The sequence below is a fragment of the Cavia porcellus genome, unplaced genomic scaffold (assembly GCF_034190915.1).
Source record: "Cavia porcellus strain 051 isolate PalLab524CR breed Dunkin Hartley unplaced genomic scaffold, mCavPor4.1 scaffold_15, whole genome shotgun sequence".
In the NCBI taxonomy this organism is placed as follows: domain Eukaryota; kingdom Metazoa; phylum Chordata; class Mammalia; order Rodentia; family Caviidae; genus Cavia; species Cavia porcellus.
The window spans coordinates 3,934,164-3,952,770 of NW_026947498.1; the positions used below are offsets into that span (position 1 = coordinate 3,934,164).

The 18,607-nt window shown below is 38.5% G+C and overlaps 1 long non-coding RNA gene and 1 pseudogene across 1 annotated transcript in view; both read right to left on the reverse strand.

Moving 5' to 3' along the window:
* LOC134470418 (uncharacterized) overlaps positions 1–18,607 on the reverse strand; it is an 88,719-nt gene that overhangs the window by 57,573 nt on the left and 12,539 nt on the right. The gene's annotated exons all lie outside the window — the stretch shown is intronic.
* LOC100727169 (ubiquitin-ribosomal protein eS31 fusion protein-like) lies at positions 1,325–6,389 on the reverse strand (annotated as a pseudogene).

Here is an 18,607-nt window from a genome sequence, read left to right on the forward strand (position 1 = left end):
TGTTTGAACATACACAGCTGAGAGACCTCCATTGTATCTATCTCAAGGGAAAAGGCAATTTTCTGAAGGATCAAAACTTTCAGCCAAAGGTAATGAAATCGAGAATATTGATGTCATTTGGTCACATTTCTGCTGTCAATATTTCATGATGATGGATTGTATATCTTCATCTTGACAGCAGAATATAAGTGATCAAAATATATTGTGTTTTAAAATTTACTACAGTAAAATATATTTCCATTATTCCCCCTCAAAGTATCCCTCCTTGCTTCAAACATATTTATCTCATTGGTTTTGCCACTTTCCAATGTAGGTCTGGAAGTCCTCTTTCCTAGGTGTCTTTATAAGCCATGACCAAAAATACAATGAATGCTGCTGCCATCTGCTACCCGACAAACAGGCAGGCTTGTCAAAACATTACAGCTTGTCCTCACCTACCTTATTCACCAGATCTGGCACCATGTAACTTCTGGCTCTTCCCAAAGTCAAAATGACCATGAAAAGTAGTTTAAAAGTTAATTTAGAAGGTGAGACAGCCACTACAGCACAACTAAAGGCGTTTGTGAAAAAGGACTTCCAAAGCTGCCCAAGAAAGTGGCAAGAATGATAGAATAAGTGCGTTTAAAGCAAGGAGGAGATCTTGTGGGAGAACTCATGGCAATGAGTCTTTTATTGCATTAATTTTTAATTGAATATTCATTATACTTTTCCATCATATCTTGTGTGTATTCTTAAGGAGCAGAAAGCAAGCAAAGATGCATTTCCATATCTTCATAATTATGCAAAAATAAAGTATTTCCAACCATTAGCTGCATGCCTTTAAATACAGCTTGTGCAGAGATTCATCAAGAGTCTTAGTCAACCCCTACAGGTGCCTAGCCAAGGATGTTCCTCCGAGTCTACAAGGAATAGCTAAGCCTGACAGTGTTGGGGGCTCTATGCCAAAGTCTTTCTTCCTGTGAACAATAGCAAAAACAATGACAAAAATCTGGTTTTTTATTGATACCTCAGTGGTCAATCTTAATGCATTCCAAATTCATGTTTGAACATTGAATAGTTTGAGAATTGAACTTTCTTATGAGAAATAATGGAAAACGAAATGATGGACTCTAAGACCGAGAAATTATAAATTCATTTTTCCAGGACTTCAGTAAATTTTGCAGTGTTTTTTTAACTTTATTGGGGTTCTCACAGTTTTCCTCTTATCTTTACTGCTAGTATCACTAAGCTCCTTTGGAGCCATCATTATGATATTTTATGCAAATAAAGCACAGAATAAAAATATAATACAAATGTTTTAATGCAGTAACACAAGTACTATATATTGTCTGGACAAGGGTGATATTTTTCAAATTGGATTTTCCATTGATTACTGAGCAGACATTTTTTGTTGTTGCTGTTTTGTTTGTCTGTTTTTTTTCAAGTTGGAGTCTTTTATCGACACATAATTACTTGTCTTCAGGTTTGTTGAAGCAGTAAGTCAGACAGCACTTGCCACAATAATGTCTATCAAAGTGGCTTGCCATAAAAACTCCTGCACCACATTCATCTAAGGAGCACTCTCGACGAAGACAAGTAATTTTGCCTTTTTCATCCACCTTAGAATATTTTAGAACTGCCAACTTGACCTTTCTCTTATGCTTATTCTTTTGGGGAGTGGTGTAAGGCTTCTTCTTCCTTTTCTTAGCACCACCATGGAGTCTCAACACAAGATGAAGAGTGAACTCCTTTTGAATGTTGTAACCAGACAAAGTACATCCAATCTTCCAGTTGCTTACCAGCAAAGATCAGCCCTTGCTGATCAGGAGGAATTCCTTCCTTATCCTGGATCTTGGCCTTTACATTTTCTACAGTGTCCGAGGGTTCAACCTCGAGGTGGTGGTCTTCCCCATAACGGTTTTTATGAAAATCTGTATCTTGGCAGCAGTTCCACCAGTGATGAAAGCTGTTTGTTTTTTTAACTTTACTACTAGAGTAGTGGAAAGTTCAAGTTTGATGATGTTGGAAAACCAAGTTGTTACTGTATTACGGAATGAATCAACAGCATTTGCACTGTGCTATACACTTATTTTTAATTTTGAGACAAAGTGCCCATGTGCGACTTAAACTTAGGATCCTCCTGCCTCAGTCTCCCAGAGTACTGGGATTAAAAATTGGAATTTTTTTAAAGCACCCCTTGGGCTGCTCTCAAAGGTGTTTCTATGCTGAGTGTTATTTTACTTTAGACAGGCACCATTCTACTATTTCTTTTTCTAGCACAGCTGGAAAAATCAGAAGTTTTAAGAAACAGTTTAGCGTGACTCTAGTTTAAAATTTATGGTGTATCTAAAATAACTAGTAGAGAGGAATTCAAGGGTTCCCGACATAAACAAATACTAATTACCCTGATTTGATCTTCAAATATTGCATAAATGTATCAAAATCACACAGTATCCCATATGTATGACTATACATATTTATACATACATATTTATACATATTTATGTGTCAACTAAATATAAAAATAAACAGCTTGAGTGGTTCCATGAAATCAAATTATATGGGTTGATGAGGAGTAAAATGTAAAAACATTCAAATACATGGTCTCTAATTTTATGAAGGTGATTATCTGTTCAAAACTAAGGATAGATAAAGTTCTTGGAGAGGTCACACAGAACAGAATGAAATGAAAAGCATAATTCTATATCACTGAGATTTAAGTGCTTAGTTTGAGGAAAAATCAGAGAATTACACTCTTAAGCAAGCTTTAAATGGGATCTTAAAATAAGATATATTATATATAATAGCAAAGAAGAGAGGATGTTCCTCACATGAGTTTCAGCAAGAAAATGACATTTGAAGGTAGGACTTTGCAATCCATCCTTACAGTACTGGTCCCACTGACTTGGCTGGCAAAGCTGGGTCATCCTGGAGAACAGTGGGAGAAAAGTTGGAGAGATAGGACCACTGTTAAGAGTCTCTGAACACGACACTACAGCATTCACAGGATTCACAAGGGATGAGATCAGCATGCACATAATAGCTAAGCTAACAAAGAGGAGAGACAATGGAACATCTCATGCATCAAAGGTACTCTGCCTAAATTATTTTTGATCTATTGGCACATCTCTTATGATCTACTAAAAAATTAAATTTTTCATTCATCTATTGTATTCAACAAGCACAAGTCACAAGCCCAGATTATTAATGATGTCAGATCTTGTATTACTAAAACAAATGCATACAGGTTCCATTTCTGATGACAAAAAGAGAGTCATTTATTTCAATCATGGAGGACAATCTTATTATACATTGCCAACTTACTGCCCAGCTGGCTGGTCACCAATGTGCAGCTACAAAACAAATGGAATCAGAGGACTGTCAATCTTCAGATAGTGTCAGTGCTCCCAAAATAATAAACTTACAGGGAGATAAATCTGTTTTGACTTGGACACTTTCCTTAACTCCAAAGCCTTCACATTCAGCATTTCCATAAAATATCCTTTCATACAGCAACAAGACTGTTTGGCAAATGCAAGAGAAGCTAAAATGATCTTACCCTGCACATAACTTTATATATTCTCATATAAACTGACTTAACCTTTCAGGAAAGTAATTGAGTGAAATAAATTTTTTAAAAGTACATTATATGATTTAATAATATTTACTAAGTTTTTACATCTGTTTGCAGCATGGAGGGCTCATGAAAGCTTTCTCTTCCCCCTAGATCACAAAGTTATGATGTTGTATTTTCTTCTGTCATTTCTAGAGTACTACCTTAATTGTAAGTTTTTATTGGGAGCTCACCTTTGTATAAAACATAAAATTGGCATTCAATTTGATTTTTATTTAGAGAGAAGGAACATTTTCTTAGTAGCAATGGCAGATAAACTAGCAATGCCCTCCGTCGGGGGGCACAGGGATAGGGAGCTAACCATTGAAAGGATCTAAAAATAACTAAGAAACAGAAGGAGCAGAATGAGGAGAGGAGGGCAGAAACTTTCGTTTCTCACATAAATCTTTGTCTTCTCTTTCACTATTTTAACAACATTGTTATTATTTTAAAGTTATGTATTGTAAAAACCACACTTGTTATACACACTTTCCTCCTTGACAAATTTCTACAGTTGAATTCCATTGGATTCTACTGATTCCCCACCACCCCTCAATTTGTTCCTTTTGGAATGACTTCTCAAGTCATCATCCTAAGCAGTTCTCAGGATATCTTGGGGACAGGAAGTCAGCTAACAGGGAGAAAGAGTCACAGTTCCCAGGGACCATTGGGGAAGCCACAGAGCCAGCATGGATAAGATTTGCAGAGAGCTTTGAGTACTTTTCATTTCCTACATGTATATACTCTTTCTTAGTAAAGAGGACACGTCCTTAGGTCATTCTGCAATAATTTATCTGTAAATCTACGATACTCTCCCTCACACACAAAAAAAATTAAATAGCAGAGTCTACTGTTAAGCTACCCAGAACTTCCATGTACTTCTGATTAGTCTCTACATGTAAACTCCCTTAGAGTTAACTCCAAAATCAATAAAAATAACCTGACTGTGTTTATATAAACAATATTATAGCACTTTATAGAGACCACTAGTGCAGAAACCAAAAGACCTAAATTCTGGCTGCTAGATGTGACTTTGAACACTTCTACCTCTATAATCCTCAATTTCCTCTTTTTAAAAATTGGTTACTAAATAGCTTTCTAATACCATTTCATATTTTAACAGCCTGGAATTCAAATACATGATTATGTTCCCAGAATATTTAATAGTACCAAAATATCAAAGAAACAATTTCTAAAACCAGTAAGAGAATTTTATTGAAATACATTTTCATACAAAAACAAATGATTTGTATATTTGATTTTCCTTTTAAAATGTCTTTTAAATGTCATTAATTGGTTGATAAAAATCTGAAAGGACTTAAAAATATAATTTAGTTTATGTTATGATCCAACATGGGTTCTATGTGTTCTGCTTAAGATGAATCCTTAAAATCTTTTGTAATTAATAGATTTTATGCTGCCAGTTCATTAGAGACACATTGTAATACTTTGGATTGTTCAACAGTTTTGTTTTGAGCACAAATATCTGTTCTTCTCAAAGTTTAGAGAGTATCTCTATGGGCAAAGCTACCTTCTTTTGTACAGACTGCATACCATCAAACATATGGAAGAAATTTTATCCATTTTTTATAGGACAAGTCAGGTAAAAACTTCCCTAAGCCCTTGTAATCATTTGTCAGACTCATCTGAAAAAAATCTCACAGCTTGATAACTAAATTTTCCACTCCTAACTGAGGAATGCCAGGAAATCCAATTTTGCTTTTTCTATGACTTATAGAAAACGTTATAGTTTTTTCCACCCTGTAAGGTTCCTCAGTTATAAGACATGGTTGGTGCCCCAGCATACAGCCAAACAAATATTTGGCCATTTCTTTGTATTTATATGTTATTATTTTTCTAAAAAAGAAAACATAAAACAATTGGATTAATGAATGAATCTAGCTAAGCTACTAGTTGTTGGGCATTTAGGTAATTCTAGCTTTTCATTGCAGTTAAAAACTTCAAGATAACAAATATTCAACTCAAACACAATCAGGAATTAAAAAAAATTCCAATCCAAAGAATGAATATATTACAATCACCATGTATAACAAGTTTTGTTCTATAGCTGGAAAGGAAAATTGGAGCTCTTTACTAATAATGGAAGGAACAGAAAGAGAAGATACTCCTGCCCTGCACAGCAGGATAGAAATTTGAGAAGAGGAGGATCCCCTTGAAATGTGTATGACTTCCATTTCTTTCTCTTGCTCATTCTCTACAGCCTGCTCTCAAGCTAAGCCCCAGCTGGAGACCTATATGCCCCCCATGGAGACTGGTACTAGGATGCCATCTAGCTCTGGTCCTGTGACATCACCTACAATGGACATCATTCACTGTGATTCAGTAGAATTCTTCTGAGCATTTTCTTGCCATTCCCTGTCCCCCTACTTTCTAAAAGTGCATCTCTTCTGGTTCCTAGGACAGTTTTCTGAACAATTTTTCTTCTAGACCCACCACTGCGTGCTTGCTGCCATCAGAAGGCTTGCTTCCTGCAGGCAGCCAGCACCATCAGGGTAAAACAGCTAGACCTGTCCCTGTATGCCTGCTGCCATAGGTTTGCCTCTTGTGGGCAGCCGGCATGGGCAGGGAGAAACATCCAAACCCAACGCTGAGTGCCTATTGCCATTTGGACACTTGCTTCCCTCAGGTAACCAGCATGGATAGGGAGAAACAGCCAGACATGTCCTGTGTGCCCACAGGCCACCCGGATGCTTGTTTCCTGGGTACAACCGGCCCACCGAGCAGAATCACACAAATGAGCCCCTGTGCACCTGCTCGCCTTCAGGGGAATCCTCATGTAGCGATGCAGGGTGAGAGAAGAAGTTGCCCTGCCACCATGTACCCATGGCCATCCAGGAAGCCTCCGTGTAACCACACAGATCTGGAGAGGCTCATCCCATGCCTCACTGCCTCCCTGTGAATCTAGTTTGAAGAAACCCAGATGCCTGGCCCATTCCCCTAAACATTAGAGGGGCAGTCAGTGTGGGGAATGCCTGGGACCCCACAACTGGCTTGTTGGGAGGAACCCAGGAAAGCGTCAAGACAAAAGAGCAAAAGGCAATCTCAGACCTCCAGCCCACACAGAATAAGTCTGGGAAATACAGACATGGAGTAAAACTTGAGAGCTCTGAAAGAATGCAACTGCAGTAAAGAAACAACTTCATGAGGTTGTAAAAGTAACTAGAAATAATATTTCAGCTAAAAGAAGAAATCACAAATACAATGAAAAATTACTGAGGATAGCATGGCAGAGTCAAAGCCAGTGCATGCTAGCTGTAACCATTAATGTGGCCTCAAGTCATCAATAAAAAGAAACACAGGGAGAGTGGATCAAGGTACAAGATCCATCAATATGCTGTATACAAGAATTACATTTAACTTAAAAGGAAATTCATAGACCAAAAGTCAAAGGAGAGAAAACAATGTTCCATGTGACAGGAAACTAGGAAAAAAAAAAAGCAGGAGTAGCTTGCCTATCATACACAGGATGTATAAGAAAGAAAGGTATTCTCATACAATGGAAAGCTACCTAGCTATAAAGTAGGGTAATCTCAAGGCTCTTATAGGTAAATGTATGCAACTTGAGATCATCCTCATGGGTGAAATGGTTGAGTCTCATATAGATAAACATCATGTTATCTCCTAGCATAAAAATCTGAGTTAGTGGAATTCAAAATACAGTGATAGGGGAGGAAACATCTAAAAAGGGAAGATGGTAACCATGGTTGATGGTATGGGCAGCTATTTTGAAGACAACAGAATGTATTATGGTAACCATTGTTGATTTCCTATTATCTTGTTTTAAATTACTGTAACAGTTTCATTCTTTTATTTTGATTTTTTCTTTTTATTATGTCTGATGATACAGACAGCTATTTTGAAGACAACAAGAGACATTACACTTTGTTAATTTCTTATTATCTTGAAGTCCTGTATCGCTTTCATTGTTCTGTTATGATTAGCATTATTCTGTTTTGTTTGGTTTGGCTTTACTCTCTTTAAAATAAAATAAAATAATCTTCCTTCTATCTGTAATCAATATGTTCTTGCCTACCAAGGATTTTTCCCAACAGCTTTTCAAGGGGAAACTTCTTCTTTCAAAGGCCAACCATCACCCATATAATGATGATTCTGCTAGAATGCTCTATAGAGTTCCTGAATAAAACTTTCAGCTTCCAGATGTATGCTCTTCTCCTTGCATTTTAAATTCTACCCCTAATTCAACTACAAAGAAAGTGAGCCCTTTCCACATTCTTTAAATTAATGTCACCATAATATACTCATTCATATGGGTTTAAAATTACTCTTACCCATCTTTAACTCTTTTACTCCCTAAAATCACCAACTCTTGTCAGTTCTATTTCGTGAAAACAGTCAAATTTTGATTGTTTATAATTGAATTAAACATGGCAAAGACTGAGCAATGGCTTGGACCTTTTCACCCTGTAGCTGACAGTGCTTGTTCTTGGCTAACTACCAAGGTGGAAAGCAAGAGCCCAGAATGCAGAAGAGCTGCCTTTGACTTACATGGGAAGAGCTTTCAGAGCTCAGGTTCTCCATCCCCCTTTCCCGTTCCGTTCCCTGCTCTACCTGGTGGGGAATTCACTCCCAAGGCCTGATCTGTCCCAGAAGAGGACAATCAGTATTCATCAGCCGTGATAAGCATATGCAAGCTCTTTCCTGTGCCCTAGCCAGAATTGTCACACTACTGGAAAATCAAAATTGACTGTAGGCTTCATTGTAATTAGTGATTAATATCTTCCTCATTACCAGTTTCTCTCAGTTGACAGAAAATGCACTATAATTCTAGAATATTGTCTTTCCTTTCTCACAATCTGCTATACGTTGGATCTTATATGACATCTGAAGGACCATGCATTAAAGGTTTATTCCTGGCATGGTACTCTTGGGAGGTGCAAAAGTTTTTAAGAAATAGGGTCATGTGGCAGGTCTGTAGCTTATTGAGGATATGTCCTTGAAGGGGAGTGGGAACTTAAGTCTCTTTTTCTCCCTTTTGCTCCCTCACCCAGAACTGAGAAGTTTTGTTACACTACACACTGCTACCTTAGGACCAACTGATCATGGACTCAGATACCTCCAAAACCGTAGGCCAAAATGAACTCTTATTAGTTCATTGCCTCAAGTATCTAATATAGTGGTGGGAAGCTGACTAGCACATTGACAGTCTTAATTAAAATTTTCAGTCTCTCTTATATAAATGTTTATAAAAATAACCTATTTTTCCTCCTCACCTGGAGTAGATTCCAATCTAAATCAGCCATGCTTTCAACCCTTAAAATATATATCATTGATTATATCATTTCTGTACTGAAAGCTTCAGTGGTCAAGTGCATCATGTGTGTATCATCTAAAATGCTAACATTCCTACTATGATAAATTCTTGCCTATTCAGAATCTGTTCAAAGTGTAATACAAATACACACATGCAACAAATTGGCAATAATCTATAATCCACAAACTAAGAACTGATAAATTCCACAACATCCACAGTGTGACAAAATATAGAATCATTTTAAAGAATAGGATGATGACATACACATATATCCATCATATATGTGCCTGATTTTATATTTTACAAGTATATTAAAATTTGGGAAGAACACACACCAAACATTTAAGACTTAAACACTTGAGTAGGATGACAGAAAAAAAACAGCTTTCATTTCCTATTTCATTTGCTATTGTTTTATGAGCTCCTGCTATTTAAATAGGTGAAAGGATTATTTTTTAAAGATATAAACTGATTGTAGTCTTTTGTTTATTTGTTGCCTAAGGGTTTCACTTAGAAATTGTTCCTGTTACATGTTTCCTTTGGGATACATTAATTTGTGTGTATACATATACCCAAAATTTAACAATATAATGTATTCACTAGACTATTTATGGAATACAGAGTCTATACTCAATACTCTACAGTCCTCTTTGTATTTTCCTAGGACATTTAGCATAATACTTACATATATATGTGATCTTGGTTGCCAATTGGAATGGCTCAAAAGATGCCTGGGAGATGAGCACAACATACTTTGGGGCATATCTGAGTAGATCATGAATGCATGGCCTTGGTAACTATATCTGGGCCCTGGATCCTCTTTCATCCCTGGCTCTTGCTTGCTTGCTCTGCTTCCTAGTTGCCATGAAGCAAACATCTATTGCTCATGATGTTTCTGTGTTGGAATCAAATGACCATGGACTGAAACCTCTGAATCTATGAGCCAAATAAATCCTTCTTCCCTTAAACTGTGTATGTCAGGTGTTTGACTCAGTAACAAAAGATAGGTAGATAGATTGGTAGATAGATAGATAGATAGATCTAGAGATGTGCACATATAATTTCATTACTAATTTCTCCCAATTACTGAAACATGATGGAACATGGACTGTGATTCTGCAATCATTCCCATAATGCGATATTTGGTCCATATATATGACTTTAGTTTTGTGTATTTGCATATGCAAATATTATATGTAAGCAAATCTAAAACACCTGCATTATGCTATTGTCCAAGCAAATCTGTCTTAATCATTGTTGTGGCATTTCCAAGTCACCTAGTATTACAAAAAGGAGAAGAGCAATTCAGTGGGGCATGGATAATAAGGTATGGAACAATGTGTGCACAGGGGCATTAAGTCATTTGTTTTAGTCAGGGCCATTTAGGGGATTAAATACATCAGCAAGAAGCCCATTTCTATGCATCCAACATTGGAAATGTTTCTCTAAACTATTTGAGGATAAAGAAAGAAATCATAAGCCCCAATCAGTTTCAAGGGAGTGTTGACTTTATATGCCCATCTCCAATATCCTGCCCAGTGAATAATAAGCAATTGCTGGTGTTTAACTAAATGTTTACAATCTTACAGGGCAAAAGTAATCACCATATAAAAGAACAAAGAAAATCAAGCTCAGTCTTTGTTCTTTAGTAGTCGATTTTCCTCCCTAACTCCATGTAGCTGAGAGATGGAAAGTCTAGAAACAGAATCAAACATGTTTAATCCCCTTTATAACAATATTCTTACTTTAACCATGTCATCAGGGGAAATGGCTGAAAATAGTGACAAATACAACATCAATAAACATAATAATAATTGATTTTCCAGAGATGAAAAATTTGAAATTAGTGGCTATTTCCCCCAGAGCTTTGGCTGATTAATTTAATGTTCATCTTAGTCTTTCCAAGACATCCTCTTACTGCTGATCTGCTTTGCCAGACTTTGTGATAGGTTTTGTGGTTTAGGACTGGATTAAAGTATATTGCACAGTTCTGCAGTTTTAAAGAGAATCCTGATAGTTTTAGGAAACCAAATCAACAACAACAAAAACAGCAACAACAAAAGTAAAGGTACATAAAGCAACTAAGTTTCCAGAGACTAGAATTTAGATTTACAGACATAATATAAGTACTGATTTACAGAGAGAATCTAAGTACTGTACTACTCAACATTCTTATTTCTAAATATTTAAGACATAGATTTTTAAGAGATGCTCCTTGTTTACCCCTCAGAGCACCCTATTTGACTAAATTCAGAAATCTCAACTGATACCAAAATGAAATTCAAATGTTTTTCCTTCTTTCTTCTTTTCCTTCCTTCCTTCCTTCCTTCCTTCCTTCCTTCCTTCCTTCTTCCCTTTCCACTTCCTTCCCTTATCCTTCCTCCCATTTTCTTCCTTCATCTATTATTCCTTCTTTTCTCCCTTCCTTCTGTAGTTCTAAAACAATTAGAAATCTTTAAACCACTGCAAACTTTAATGCTCAGATTAATGCAGAGAAAGAAGTGCAATCAAGATTATTTCTTTCACTGACAAGTAAATTAGGACAAAAAAGTTTCAATAACTTCCCAAAACTCTGTACTGACTAAATGAGTAAAGGGGAACAGATGGAATCTCCTGAAATCCAGGTTCACACACTTTCTGTAAGTAGTTTGTCCCTGTAGCATGTCAGGAAGAATTGCAGTCAGTTCCTCAGAAACAGCTCCATTCAATACTTGCAGAATGACTACTGCAAATAGTCACCTGTATGGGTGTGCAGAGATTGAAAATCTGCTCACCCTCTCTCTCCTCTCTCTCTCACCAAATGTCTAATTGCTCAAAAGTGTATGCTTTATCATCTGAATATGTAAGAATAAACTAGGGTTCGTATTTTAGGGAGTAGAAATTTATTAGATTACTTTATATTCATCATCTGCACAAGAGAGCATTAGCTATATGCTTTGGAAATGTTTAATATGACTCCTGGTCCTGGCTACCTAGTCTCTTCCCTTTAGAGCTGCCCTTACTGGTCTTACTTTTCCTATGACATTGCTGTGTAGAGTAATGTATCCTGCCTGGAATCCTTGCCTATGTCTTTTCCCCTGCAAACCTGCCAGAGGATGGCAGCTTTTACTTTCCCCAAAAGTGGCACTTTGATTTCACTCTTATCTTTCTATTTGCCCCATCTCATGGCTCCCACAAGTCAAACTAGAAGGAAAAATACATCATTTATGAAGACACATGTAGCCTCCTAAATTAAGCACTTAAAATTCTGAACTTCCCAGCAAAATCATCCATATTTAACTGTTATAGCTGTGATCCAATATACTCCCTACAAAAGCTCGTTGTGTTGAAAGCTTTGTTGCTGATGGGATTTTCAGAAGTGACAGGATCATAAGGGTTTTAACCTCATCAGTGGATTACATCATAATCTAATGGCATTAATGGGAGGTGATGGAAATAGGAGGTGGGATTTACTCAAAGGGAGTAGGTCCTGTGAGCATGACCTTGAGGACAATATCTGATTCCTAGCTCTTTCCATCTGGCACTTTACCCTTCTTCCTGTTTCCTGGCTACCATGAAAGAAACAGATTTCTTCAACTACTCCGCACTACAGGATGTCACCTCATCACCTCAGTGCAACAGTGGAGGCAACCAATCCAAGGACAAAAGTCTCTGCAACCATGGACCGAATACAGACTTGTCGCTGGTTAAGCTGTTCATGTCAGGCATCTTGTCACAGTGACAGGAAGGTGAGTGATAATAGGTTTAACTAAAGTCATGTGATTCATTCCCAGTGTTTTCATCAAAACAAAGAAAATAAAATAGAGCAGGAGATAATTAGAGGGTATCAGGAATGCAAAGAAACTTCCTTTTGACATTTTGCACGGGGCAACACTGTAACAAGTGAGACACAGCACTGAGTTACCTTAAAGTCAAGCTCCCTAGGATCCCGCATCAATAGAAGACTAACAAATAAATGAAACCACACCTCTAAGGAAAAAAAAATTACTTGTAACACAAACCATAAACAAAGGTATGTTTCCTGACCTGCCTTTCAGAGCTCTTGAGGTGCAGTGATGCTGGGAATCTAAGAAAGCTGCAGGATCCGTGGGAAGGGTGGGGCTGGGGAATCGAGTTAGAGTGACAGACACAGCCTGAGTCACTGAGTCATGGTCCCCAAGCACAGGCCCCATTTATAACCTGTTCTTTAACTTGGTTTATCTTTGCAGAAATTCGCAGAAGCATCTTACTTTCCAGAAGTTGGGACCCTGTAATCATTATTTGTCTTTGGAGAAAATAAGATTATGAGCCTTTAATCCCTCTTCTCAGAAAGTCAGCATTGTAATAGATGGCTTCTCACTGACCCTTCATCCTGGGATGGAGCCTCTGGGTTTTCACCTTTTCCTCTTAAACTTGATGCTGTAAGAACAGCAAAGGTGGGATCCTTGATACTTAAACTCAGCCGCAAACAGAATGGGGACAGCAGGGCTCACCTTCTTGGTTAGCATTTGTGACTCAAACTCACAGTTCCTGTAGGAATGGACATGATTTTCCAGAACAATAGAACCAACTATTGAAATTTCCAGCTTGTAGACTGCTAGGGCCGCTATAACAAAGAAGCACACACTGGATGGTTTAAACAATGGAAATTTATCGTTTCACAATTCTGGAGGCCAAAAGACTGCAGTCAAAGTATCAATAGGTTGTTTCCTTCTAGGCTGTGAGTCTATTTTAGGCCTCTCTTCTTGGCTTATAGAGGGCCTGCTTCTCCCTCTGAGTGTCTTTCTCTATGTCAAATTTCCCTTTTAATGAGAACAAGAGTTGTACCGAATTAGGGCCCAACCTAATTCTTTTAATATGACTTCCTCTCTAAATACCCCACTTCCCAAAAACTCCTGTGCTAAAGTTGGTCAGATCAGGCCTTCAACATATAAATTTTGGGGGCATCGCTGAATTCAGTTCAATGAAAGCATCTAATGTTCTAATGGATGTGTGGTTTCATTTATTTGTTAGTCTTCTATTGATGCAGGATCCTAGGGAGCTTGACTTTAAGGTAACTCAGTGTTGTGTCTCACTTGTTACAGTGTTGCTCCGTGCAAAATGTCAAAAGGAAGTTTCTTTGCATTCCTGATACCCTCTAAACGGTTTTTTGGTGACAAGTGAGCTCTTTTCTCCAGTCTGCAGCAACAGTGGCTGCCTTGCCCATCTCCTGGGTGTGACTATCTTTGCAGTCAGCCTTTACCTCAGAGGTAGAACCTCTCACAGTTCTCACGACTCCTGCTCTGTACCCCTGGAGGACAACAGCATTGCTAGCTTAAGTCCCTTCATTTTGTCAGGAGCTGTTCTCATAACTCTCATTCAGAAGCATCAAGGCAAACCGGCAAGAATAGATTCTGGGCTTTTAAGACTCCCTCATTGCTGGCTTCAACCATGCACCAACTGCCTGCCTACTGCTGCATTCCTTAGCTTTATAATCCTTTCTTTCATCTCCAGTGACAGTAGCAACAGCACAGTATGGTACCACCATGCTGCTCTCTCCTGAGAAACAAAGCCCTTGCTGCAATTTGTCTCTGACCTCTCCTTCTCCCTATTTACTTAGATATGTAGAGCTGGCTATACTGAAACAAATGTTCTAGCAGTAAAGGTGCCACCCTTGCATATATCAAAACTATCTGTGCATTCCTAATTGGAGGCCTCTGGCCTTGCGATGGCTACAAAGCTTCTTTTCCCTATGCAGTCTGCTGCAACCCTCTCCTGCCTCCCTGACTGATACCAATAAAAGCCATGAGCTTTGGAAGATGAGGCCTTTTGTTTCACAGAGAACACTGGATCATCCCAGAGTTCTTTAATAGCAGAATATGCTCTCTTTGTTTTTCTTTTGTACCCCTATGTCATATTGCCAGGTGGGTTAGACTGATACCCTCCTCAGGGGTTCAGTAACTGTAAACTTTTTAGACTGATATCCTCAGGAGGTGTTTCGGTAAATAGCATCTTCAAATCTTTCTCTCTAACCTCTTTCTCTGATGTGTAAGGGTCCACATAATGAAATCACACCCAGCATCACTTCCTCATCTCAAGGCCAGTTGATGAACAACCTTAATTCTTTCTTACCACATAATGTAAAATATCCATAGGATCCAGGATTAGAGGGTAATGAAGTGTTATTCTACCAACCATGCTAAGCAAAAATAAATTCCTTCCTACAAGGAATCCTGATGACAAATGTGATGTGAAGACTTTATGTCATTATGTAAGGTGTGAAAGAGTCCACCAGGTTTCTGAGCTGAAAGAAGACCTGAATAAGGACTGTTTGCAATTCAATGGGCTGAAACAGGAAGGAGGAATCAGAGAATGAGAGAGTCAACACTTGCAAGAGTACAGAGGGTTTTTAACCTTTATAGTTAAACAGTTTAATTATGGTAAAGGATATGTCAAGCACCAGAATGAAGTGAGAACATTGAATTAAAAATCTTAATTATAGATTCTGTACTTTCCAATTCTAAAAGATTCATCACTCCACAGTCCTCATCCTACTTTTCTGGAGAGTTCTGGCCCAAGAAGTGCTACGACAGCACTGGGCAATCCAGTAGCAAATATATATAATCACCTGTGCTCCCTGATCAGAACTACCGTCTCCAAAGAGTCCTCTCAAGTCAATAAATTCTCTTTGAGCCAATCTGTGCTCAGAGCCAGAACCCTTAGACCCAGACCCAGGTACACTCCTTAGGCCCTTCCTGGACCTTGCAGTGTTTCCCCAATTATCTGGCCCAGCTTATCCTCGGCCAGAATGTTGTGATAGGACCCTAATGATGGAGGACCTGGGAATCAGGAGGGGAGGTAGAGGACATCATCAAGTGGCTCTCATGACCTTGCATTGAAGAGGTCCTTTGCATTATCTTTAAGAGGGGAATTTCAGCTCTTCCAAGGAATAGAAGACTACGTCTGCAACTTGGAGGGTTCAGACCAATATAGGAGAGGATCAAGATTACAAGGGTACCAACCTACACATCTCCATCCAGGAAAGGCCAGCAAAAGGTTGGTTTCAGTGATGTGTGTAGGAAACAAATTTTAAGAACTACTCCCTATATGTGCATAGACCTGAGAGTGAGATGCTCCTCAATTTTGTCACCCTCTGCACTTCACTTGCAACCTGTCCAACATGAAGTACAAAACGTTGCATCTTGTATCCCCACCACAGAAAGGAAGTTAAAAGATGACTTCAGGAATCTGAATACCAGAGGTGAAACCAACAATGCTAGACTTTCCGTGTCAACAAACATTTGCTGATGCTTTCAAAGGAACATCAGAAATAAAAGGGGCCAGAAAAATACAACACTTGATCAAATTTCCAGGATAGTATATCACTTAGCCATTATTGTGTAGTGTTGATTTAACACAACCGCCACTTGTGCAGCTCATGATTTGGTCAGCAATTTGGTCTGGGCTGTCAGATGTTCCCTAGATTTTGCCTAGGCTCACTCATGCACCCGTGCTTAGCTACTGAGTCAGCTAAGGATGCACTAAAACTATGATGGTGAACCTTTTAGAGCTTTCACTGATACAAACGGCCCACTGTGGAACAGGAGCCACAGATTCACCACCACTGACTTAGATTCTGTATTGGCCTCAGCTGAGATATCTGTTCCATGTGCTTGCTCATCATCTAGCAGGCTACTGTGATCTTTTGCATAAGTCCTCTGGGTACTGTTCCCCTAAAGAATGCACCTCCCCAATTTCCTGAGCTCTAGCTCTAGGCTCAAAAATAGGATATCATCCCCTCCATTGGATTTTATTGACCAGTCAAGTCACAAGGCAACACAAAGGACCGTGGAAACAGGCTCTCTTTTGATGGGAGAATTGAAAAGTCGCATTTCAGAAAACACAGGATATATGGAAGGTGAAGGGTTGTGGCCATTTTTGCAACCCATCAATTTGTTAGATGCTCTCTGGATTAACATTTGTTGAGGCTCCCAAAGAAAAGCAGTCCCTATGAGACCCAAAGAAGTAAGAATGTGATCAAATTTCCAAGCAAGTCATTTCTAAACAGATCTGATGTCCTGCTTAGAGACCCAGCAGGACACAAGGCGAGGGCCCAGTCCTGAGCTTCATTCATAACAGTGACCTCTGTCTGTCCCCTGTCTTAGAGTCAATTTAGAATGACTCCATGACTTCTGCTTTCAGAAAAGAGAAAACTGTAAACACAGTGAGAGGAATGGACAATTTATTCAAACAAAATATGAATTAATTCCCATAATCAATTTGGCTTTCTCTATCATAGTTTTTCTCTCATTCTTTGATTCAGAGGAGAAGAAAAATAGGAAATTAATCTAACACATAAATTGCATTAAAATACTATTAAGTATGAACACATGAAGAAAGAAACTGAAAGAAGAGAAAATTCCTGAAATACTGAAGTTGGAAGCCAAGTACAGCATACAGTTTTGGGCAGGCAGTCTTTATAAGGAAGCCCCTCAACACCTGTCAGGATGAGTTCGGGGGGGGGGGGGTGCAGTGAGAATACTTGGGAGCACATAAACCTCTGCCTTGGGTTTCATCATTACAATAACAACACGTGAACTGTCACTCTGCTTCTTTGAAAACTGGAATTTAATTAAGCAAATCTTATTTTTTAAACTTTCATTATGCAAAATTCTTTCCTCTATTCTTTCACTCTTCCTGGTTCCCCTTTTCTATATTTTTTGTTTTCTCTGTTTTCAAACTGTCTTTCCTCATTAAATTAAAAGGCCAAAGAGTCAGAACTCACAGGCCTTTGGTTTCCCTCATCCTATTTCAAAATGTGATGAGGTCAGGTGGATTTGCAAAGGAACAGAAGTACTATGAGGACTGCCTCAGCATGGCCCCCAAAACAGGAATTTGGAAGGGACCAAAAGGAAATAATTAAGCCTCTCTCTCCTAAAATGCCTTCAAAAATATGAATTTCAGAAAACATGTGCTCAAGAGTGAAGAAGAAAGAGCTGAAAGAGCTTTCAGATTCCAAAACATAGCTGTTCCTAGTTTGATGAGCATTTAGTGACTGTCTACCTGTAAACCAGTATGAATCCCCAATTAAGCAGGTGTCTACCTGAGCTCAAGAAGATATTGTCTACAACAGCATTCACACTAAGGAAAGTTCTTGGATATGAATCAGTAAGATACTCTAAATTGAAAAAGAGCTCTGTGTACAAAAAAAAAAAAAAAGAAAGAAAAAACAAGAACAGAAGATGAGAAGCAGCATAGTACATGACAAAGAACAAGGATTTAAGCAAGATGTCTTGGTTGGACTCTGGGTTCCATCAGTGTTATGGGATGAATGGTGTGCCTCATCCTCAAGACTCACACACTGAAGTTCTAACCCCCAGCACTGCAGAATGTGACTTTCTTTGAAAGCAGGATCTTTACAGAGGTGATCAAGTTCAAAAATGAGGTAATTAGTATAGGTCTTAATCTAACATGACTGGCTTCCTTATAAAAATGGGAAATTTGCCTGCAGGGAGAACACCACGGGAAGATGGAGGTGGAGAGCAGGCTGATGCATCTACATGCCAGTCACACTAAAGATGTGGGAAAACCATCAGAAGCCAGGAGAAATCAGCCATACTGACCTCCAGGTCTCTCTATCTGGCCTCCATCACCGTAAGCCAATAAATGTCAATTCAGTCACTCAGTTTGTGGTACTTCGTTACAGCAGCCCTGCCAAATTATGATAACCAGTTACCATCTATCTTCTGCTGTGACTGCATTTC